The 7,994-nt window shown below is 34.4% G+C and overlaps 1 long non-coding RNA gene across 1 annotated transcript; it reads left to right on the top strand.

The window, feature by feature from the left end:
- Nucleotides 1-629: 629 nt before the first annotated feature.
- Nucleotides 630-5,763, top strand: LOC148911125 (uncharacterized). The gene is made up of 2 exons (XR_016119651.1): nucleotides 630-680; nucleotides 4,911-5,763. It is a non-coding gene; the product is annotated as an uncharacterized LOC148911125 (long non-coding RNA).
- Nucleotides 5,764-7,994: the final 2,231 nt, after the last annotated feature.

Here is a 7,994-nt window from a genome sequence, read left to right as displayed (position 1 = left end):
AGTCGAAACTGAGACGCATCTTTCAATCCTCGTATTTGCTTTTCTTGTTTTTCCATCGTGTTTCATTAGATCAGTTAGTGCAATATATAGAAACCTCACCACAACTACATCACTGTAGCTCCACGACCTAGCCTAAGTCATCCAGACCAAATTTACAATCGACATCATTCTCAAGACTAGATGTTAGACTTTCGCATTCAATTCCTTACGATATAAGGAAGATGTCTAAAAAACTTTCAAAAGCACTCAACATAAACGAGTTTTTGTGAGTGGTCTGAAAATGCCGTTGTTATAACATCCCTTTGCTTTCTAAAATGAGCCGGCAGGGAAAAAATGGAATCGTGTTTTACTCGGCCAATGCCGCCGTAAAATTTTGCTTGTATGGACGTGTAGCTTGGAAATAAATCGTGAATAGATCGAGAAAGAATTCGAGTTGTTTCTTGTCACCGCAAGGTGTTAAGAGAGCAGATATGGAACCTATATTACGAGTGTTCTTTTTCTCATTCAGTAAACACCGCTTAATAGTCTTTGTAGTTTGCACACCGACGAACAATATACGGCGTGGAAAAAAGATCTTGTTTGAAAAGTCAGCTATTTATAGCGGTGCTTTTGAGCATCATTTTATCGATTTTCCTAGCAAGGACAGCTACTACAAGTGAACTACTACCGTACAAGGAAAGGTAATTTTGGCTTCTTTCTTCCTTCCTTCCTTCCTCCCTCCCTTTCCCATAGACCATTTCTGAGTTAGCGAAAATGGTGCATTGTGGTCTAGCTTCAGTACAAACACCATACCTTATATGGTGTTGCTTGTACCGAGTCTAGACCACAATGCATCCTGTTTATCGAACTCGGAAAAGGCCTATTATTCTCTCTTTCCCTTCATTGTTTTCACATATTTTTTCGGCTCATTTTCCTTTCATTCCGTTTTCCTCAGTTTTCCTTTCCTTCTCATGCACTTTACTTCCCTTCTCACTTCTACACTTTTCTTGGTTATTATTATTATTATTATTATTATTATTATTATTATTATTTTAATGTTATATTATGATATACTATACTTTGGATTGAAAGCACTGACTTTTCACATCTATAAACGTTTTTTCCAGTCGACGAACTAGAGTCAAAACTGCCTTCAAGGCTCGGCCTTACAAAGACATAATTCAGTCCTTTTTGGAAATTTCTTTAGTCAACTATTCGGCATAGCTTCTGTTTATTTGATCTTCCTTTCATGAGCTTCAATATAGCAAACTGAACTACTAACGATCTGTGTTTAGCTTCTTTTTATTGTTCGAGGTTTTTCCAACCGCTATATTGCAAAAGTGTAGTCTAAAACAGACCAATTTTGACGAAATGTACTTGAAAGCTCTTCTACTTTTGCTTTGCCTGGTGAGATTGGATAGTGTAAAGATTTTGAAAATATCGAGTGATAATTGAAGTCGTATCAAGAGAGCATAGGTCGTATCATAGTAATGGAGAGGAATGGTTAAGAAACCTATTGTTCTATGTTTTTGTTCGTGTTTATCCATTGTTATGTGACGTTGACAGTGCACAGTGAAGGAAAAGTTTCTCCATTTGTTCACAGTATTAGGGAATATGAAAGTTTTTTCCCCTTCAAAATCGTTCTAAAATATGTATTATTTGTTAATTAATCCTATATGATTAATATTAATTGTTTATTGAAAATGAAATTGCCCTTTTCAATGCTTTCTTATTTATCATCTAGTAATTTAGCTGTATCTGCGCGGAAATATTCATCCGTATAGTTTGTGGTCATCGAATGAAAGTTTTCACTTTCAAAATGTTCATACAAGAAAATAATAAGGAAATGAGTATTTTCAGCCATACTTGCTTTGGTTCATTGTGAACCCTCAGTATCACGTGATGGTACGGTTCAACATCAAACGCAAAACAATAGCTTTGTTCTATGGAGTTTCCAAACCATTCCACTCCATTAACTATGGTTGTATCTATATTTTAGTGTCAATTGGTTTATCTTAACGTTGAGGAATGATCAGTTGTTTTAACTGAAGAATCTTTATCCCCACAAGCTTAAAGGCTCTAACTTTTATCTAATCTAATAGGTGGTAGTTAAAGGTCATTATCGTCAGCATTTAAATTTTAGCGTTACTTCGGTCCTCGTATTTTATTATACATTGTACGAAAGACCCTAACCCTATAATGTCAAAACAATAGACGACTTTCATAACTCCGTTTTTTCAGATAGAGAACATGAAGCCTTTTTACCAGAAACTATTAATGCTATCTGAGAAAATACTTCACGAAAACTATTTCCAGAAAAATTTGTAGAATTTGACTGCATACCAAAGAAGTTATGAAAGAACGAAAATAGAGTTTTGTATGTATTTAGCACTGGAAGCCTTGGTGGCCTTGTTTTGGTGCATTTTCAAAACTTCAAATGCTCACATCTTGTAAAGGATTTAATAATTTAAGTAGAAACTCACATGCCTTATCTAAATCAACAAGATCAATGATTTAAAAGGGTTTTCACTCCAAAAACATTGATTTTTAATGTTTATGCAAATTAGCAGCAGCCAGTTATGAAAGTCGTGTATTAGCATGCAAAAAAGCTAACGAAAAGGATTCTAGTGATTTAGGCATGAATAAGAACTCAGTTTTTGCAATTTGAAAAACGCGGCCGACATTCAGACAACCACTTTCTACGAGACTTTCTAAAAAAACTTAGACTTCGGCTGTGTTTACACGATACCAGACGAACATTTAACCTTCACTAAAGGTTGCACGTTAAGGGGTTCCGTTCACACGGGACTAAGCTATCGGAACGAGGACCGTACGCCTAGCCGTGCAAATTTTGATCCGTATTTTTCATATTACAATTAAGGAGAAGGTTCCGTGTAAACGGCATGTGATAAAAATTCGTCCGGCCAACCGTGTCAAAATTAAACTAAAAGGGGGCGTTTACACGGTTGGCCGGACGGATTTTTATCACATGCCGTTTACACGGAACCTTCTCCTTAATTGTAGTATGAAAAAAATATTTCCCGCTCACTACGACTAGAATTCAAGGGCTTTATCTGAATAAATTAAAATTTAACTGATTTTAAATTATATTAAAGTGTTAATTTTTGTTATATTGCAAAGTGTTTTTCTATGTATTTAATTGAATCATAGTCATATGTTTATGATATTATAACAATTTAAAAAATTTTTAAAAGGAACCTTCTCCTTAATTGTAGTATGAAAAAAATATTTCCCGCTCACTACGACTAGAATTCAAGGGCTTTATCTGAATAAATTAAAATTTAACTGATTTTAAATTATATTAAAGTGTTAATTTTTGTTATATTGCAAAGTGTTTTTCTATGTATTTAATTGAATCATAGTCATATGTTTATGATATTATAACAATTTAAAAAATTTTTAAAAGGAACCTTCTCCTTAATTGTAGTATGAAAAAAATATTTCCCGCTCACTACGACTAGAATTCAAGGGCTTTATCTGAATAAATTAAAATTTAACTGATTTTAAATTATATTAAAGTGTTAATTTTTGTTATATTGCAAAGTGTTTTTCTATGTATTTAATTGAATCATAGTCATATGTTTATGATATTATAACAATTTAAAAATTTTTTAAAAGGAACCTTCTCCTTAATTGTAGTATGAAAAAAATATTTCCCGCTCACTACGACTAGAATTCAAGGGCTTTATCTGAATAAATTAAAATTTAACTGATTTTAAATGATATTAAAGTGTTAATTTTTGTTATATTGCAAAGTGTTTTTCTATGTATTTAATTGAATCATAGTCATATGTTTATGTAATGTTTAATAAACGAGCAGGAGTGTTTTATCGGGTATGAAACACGAGGCGCAGCCGAGTGGTTTTAGACCCGATAAAACACGATCTGCGAGATTATTGAACGGCTTAGAAAACTTATGATGTTTGTTCTCATTGTGTACCGATTTTTTTACGAAATGAACCAAGTTTGATAGAGAAAATCCAAGTTAAAGTTTATGCAAATGAAGACGAATCTTTATCCGATTTAAAATCACCTTCATGGTCATGATTTCTATTGTGTTTTCTTCATGAATTATGAATGAGTTTTCTAAGTAATGTTTAATAAACGAGCAGGAGTGTTTTATCGGGTATAAAACACGAGGCGCAGCCGAGTGGTTTTAGACCCGATAAACCACGATCTGCGAGATTATTGAACGGCTTAGAAAACGTATGATGTTTGTTCTCATTGTGTACCGATTTTTTTACGAAATGAACCAAGTTTGATAGAGAAAATCCAAGTTAAAGTTTATGCAAATGAAGACGAATCTTTATCAGATATAAAATCACCTTCATGGTCATGATTTCTATTGTGTTTTCTTCATGAATTATGAATGAGTTTTCTAAGATATTATAACAATTTAAAAATTTTTTAAAACAAAGTTGAATGTTCTTATTTAAAAAACTGTAAAGCGTTATTGAAATTTTAAATTATTATTATTGTTATTATTATTATTATTATTATTATTATTATTAATTCTGACACAATAACATATATTAGAACAAAGTTGTCGTTTGAGATTTTGAAAGCTGTAATTACATGCATTAGAGGCTCCCGCACTCCTTTTTATAAGAACAACGAAAGTGACTTTCTATTGGACTTTAGCATTAATACTAACCTTGCCGATATTAGATAATTTTAGACTTTTTTATAATGCTTGTTTTTCATTTTGTTTTTTTCTAGTTTTTTGTAAATAGTAACTTTTTCTCTTTAAATTTTCACAAAGTACATAATGTAAATATTCTTTATTATTATTATTATTATTTTTTAATGATTTACAAACTTATTATTATTATTACATTATTGTTATTAAAATTTTTTGTTTATTATTAACTAATTTATTTTTTTATTTTTTTCTCGCTGTTTATTTGAAGCGCAATCACATCTTCAACTTTTGAAGTAAAGACAATCGAAAGCAGAATATGATGAAGAGCTGTTTGGTTTTTGTACTGTTTATAGTCGTTTTGTGTGTCTACCAAGCAAGGGACGTTAAAGGTAAGCCTGCCTTACCTGATTATGAACGACGAAGCAAGAATCCAGGTGTCTTAAGGAAAACTGAAGAAACAAGTCAAAGTAACTTGGATACGTCATTGCCAATAGTAGCTGTTTCCACACAGTTGTTCCATCCCAGAAAAAGGTGTTTCACCAAAAGATGCGTCGACAAAAGAGAGGAAAATTCTAAGTCGACTGAAATGACAAAAAACCTGAGATCAATCGTACAGAACTATGAAGAGCAGGACCCTCAACGGCCACCATGTCATAAAGGACGTTGCCCGTCACGAGATTCCGCAGACTTCAAACTATACTACCAAGAACCCCGCAGCGTGCTATAAGACCTCCGTGCTTTAAAGGAAGGTGTCCCAACTGATCAGAGATATATGGCTTGAAATAAATAAAAAAAGAGCTTGACAAAAACGGATTTCAATTTCAATGGGATGTTTATCATAATCACCAGTTATTAAAGGACTACTACTACGATAAGAACTCAAACTCAAATTACAAATGATTAGTTTTATGCAGTTGTTAAAAGATGTTTTAGTCCGTAGGCGGCATTGGCACCATTTCAACGGTTGTGAAGCGGTTTTATCGCTAATAAAATGTCGCCACTGCATGAGATTAATACCTTTAAAAGTGGTTTATATAAAGTGATGGTAAAATATGTCTGTCTGTATCATTTGCAAATAATGCACTGATGAAGAAAAATAAAAGATGGTTCCATATCCTTCATTTCTGTGTTCAGTCTTGGTGCTTTGAAGGAGCCGTTGTTAGTGTTGTTTCTTCGGCAAAAGCTGAAAATAAACCAACAAATAAAACTGCAATTTGTTTCTTAAAAAAGAATTTTGGAAAACGTTTATATCTTGGACAGAACATGTAGTTTGAGATAGTATCTAAAATACTGTATTGTAAGAGACTTATGCAATCACATAGGGAAGAGGTCAAAACAATTGTCCGGAGTAGGGACCCGATTTAGGGGGGTGGGGTATTGCCCGCCACCACCTACCTTTTCATGGATGGGGGTGGGGGGGGTATATGCCGGTACCCACCACCTCCATATACAAGTCATTTCAAATTTTGTGTGTTGGGGGGGGGGGGGGGGGGGGGGGGTGTGTGTGGGGGGGAGGGGGGGGGGTGGTATATGCCGGAACCCACCACCTCCATACACCAGTCTATTTCACAGAATTTTCTTAATATTTCTTCTCTAGTTCGGTGGCGAAGGTCACGTGTGTGTGGGGGGGAGGGAGGTTTATTGACAGCTTCAGCCATCAACCATCTTTTACATTCGATCCGCGTTTCGAATGTAATTAGCGCTTTTTTGTCACATAAGCTTTATACAACTCAAAACAAGAGTCAGGAGGGTCATACGTCATGATTGACTATTGTTTTGGTAAAACAACGTATCATTACGAAAAAGGCTATGAAGATTGACTATTTTGCAAGCGTAATCCGAGATGAGTAACCAGGAGAATAGGAGAACGCCTTGTAATGAATCAAATAACAAATCGAAGTAGACTGACCCTGAGCACTAGAGGTTATCCACATCCTGCGCGAAAACTGAATGAAAATATTCTGAAGTTTTATTAAATGTCTGAATTTTATTGATCCTTGTGTTATTGAACACCGTGTAGGCTTTATACAAAGACAAGCAAATTGTAGCTATTCGTGTTAAATTATGATAAAAGGAGCAGTTTACAGTACAAGGCGAAAATTGATGTAATCAAGAAATACAAGCTGTTCAATGTTTCATTTCTAAAAACGTACTTATTTGAGCCCACCATATCTATGGAGTCGCTGAACGTAACAGGGGAAAAAAAAAAGACGGAACGGTTTGAGAATCATTTCGGTATTTTAAATTAAAAATGACAGAGATACCAAACATAGGGTCTTTGCGTAAAAAAAGATCTCGAAGAACAACCCTCGAGACTCTCTCTCCCTCGGCGGGGTTAGTTGAGATTTAATGTGGTTAAATTACAGGCAGTACAATCTGATTGACAAATGTAATAATTGGGGTCTCTTTGATTATACGGCAACTGGTTGTGATTGGCTAAAACGACTTTCGCCGGAAACATCTACTGATTGAGGATTTCCAGGAACATGTCAAACTATTGAGTACCATCGCGATGCATCGAAGGCGTATGACTACTTTATAGTATAATGTCCTCTTCTGGAAATGATGAAAACTTGCAGGATTCAATCTTCGAGTCCAAAAGGTTGCGCATCTTCTTAGCAATACAATGTTTTTTTCCGTTCCAAACTACTAGTAGTGTATTCTCAAACGCTAACAAGGAAATTATCACAGTCATAGGCTTCCATCAGAAAAAATCTGTTAACATTTGGTCAGCTACGATTTCAAGCTCACACCCCCTCATGTGAGCCCAAATACAAATTATGTCTCAAAAACACGGTTTTTGGATCTTTTCTCAAAATAATGACTATCTAGGTAAAAAACAGAAGTGGATTCAGTTAATTCAACTATTCACGGAATGTATCATATGGTTTAGATTTAGAAAATCGTCTCTACTTGATATAAAACAGAACCTGTAAAAAAAAAACAGAAGTGGATTTCACGGAAAACCCCGGGCTTTCCTGAACATTTTGGCATATAATTCATAGGAATTTGTTAAAATTTAGAACCGTATTTTTACTGATTTTATAAGCTCACACTATCTGTTGGCCTATACATTCGCCTCTTATGGTTTCTTAGGTTTCGTAGCCTCGAAAACACGCTCACTACTAGTTAGCGAAAGAACAGAAGATTTACGGGTCATTTAGGATGTTTAGGCACGCAGTTTACTTGTGCTATATAACTTTACTTTTAAAAACAATCTTTTGCTTTGGAAAGAGAGGAAAAAGACCGAAAAGAGCAAATATTCCAAATGTATGGGCAATTTTTTCCAATGAACAATATCGAGACGAAGCTAATTTTTACACGAATGTAGCTCAACCTGAAATCATCCTCA

Source organism: Actinia tenebrosa, unplaced genomic scaffold (genome assembly GCF_029948245.1).
Source record: "Actinia tenebrosa isolate PJP-AT-01 unplaced genomic scaffold, QUT_ActTen_1.0 PGA_scaffold14__42_contigs__length_11649687, whole genome shotgun sequence".
In the NCBI taxonomy this organism is placed as follows: Eukaryota; Metazoa; Cnidaria; class Anthozoa; order Actiniaria; family Actiniidae; genus Actinia; species Actinia tenebrosa.
This window is presented reverse-complemented; position numbering and strand designations above follow the sequence as displayed.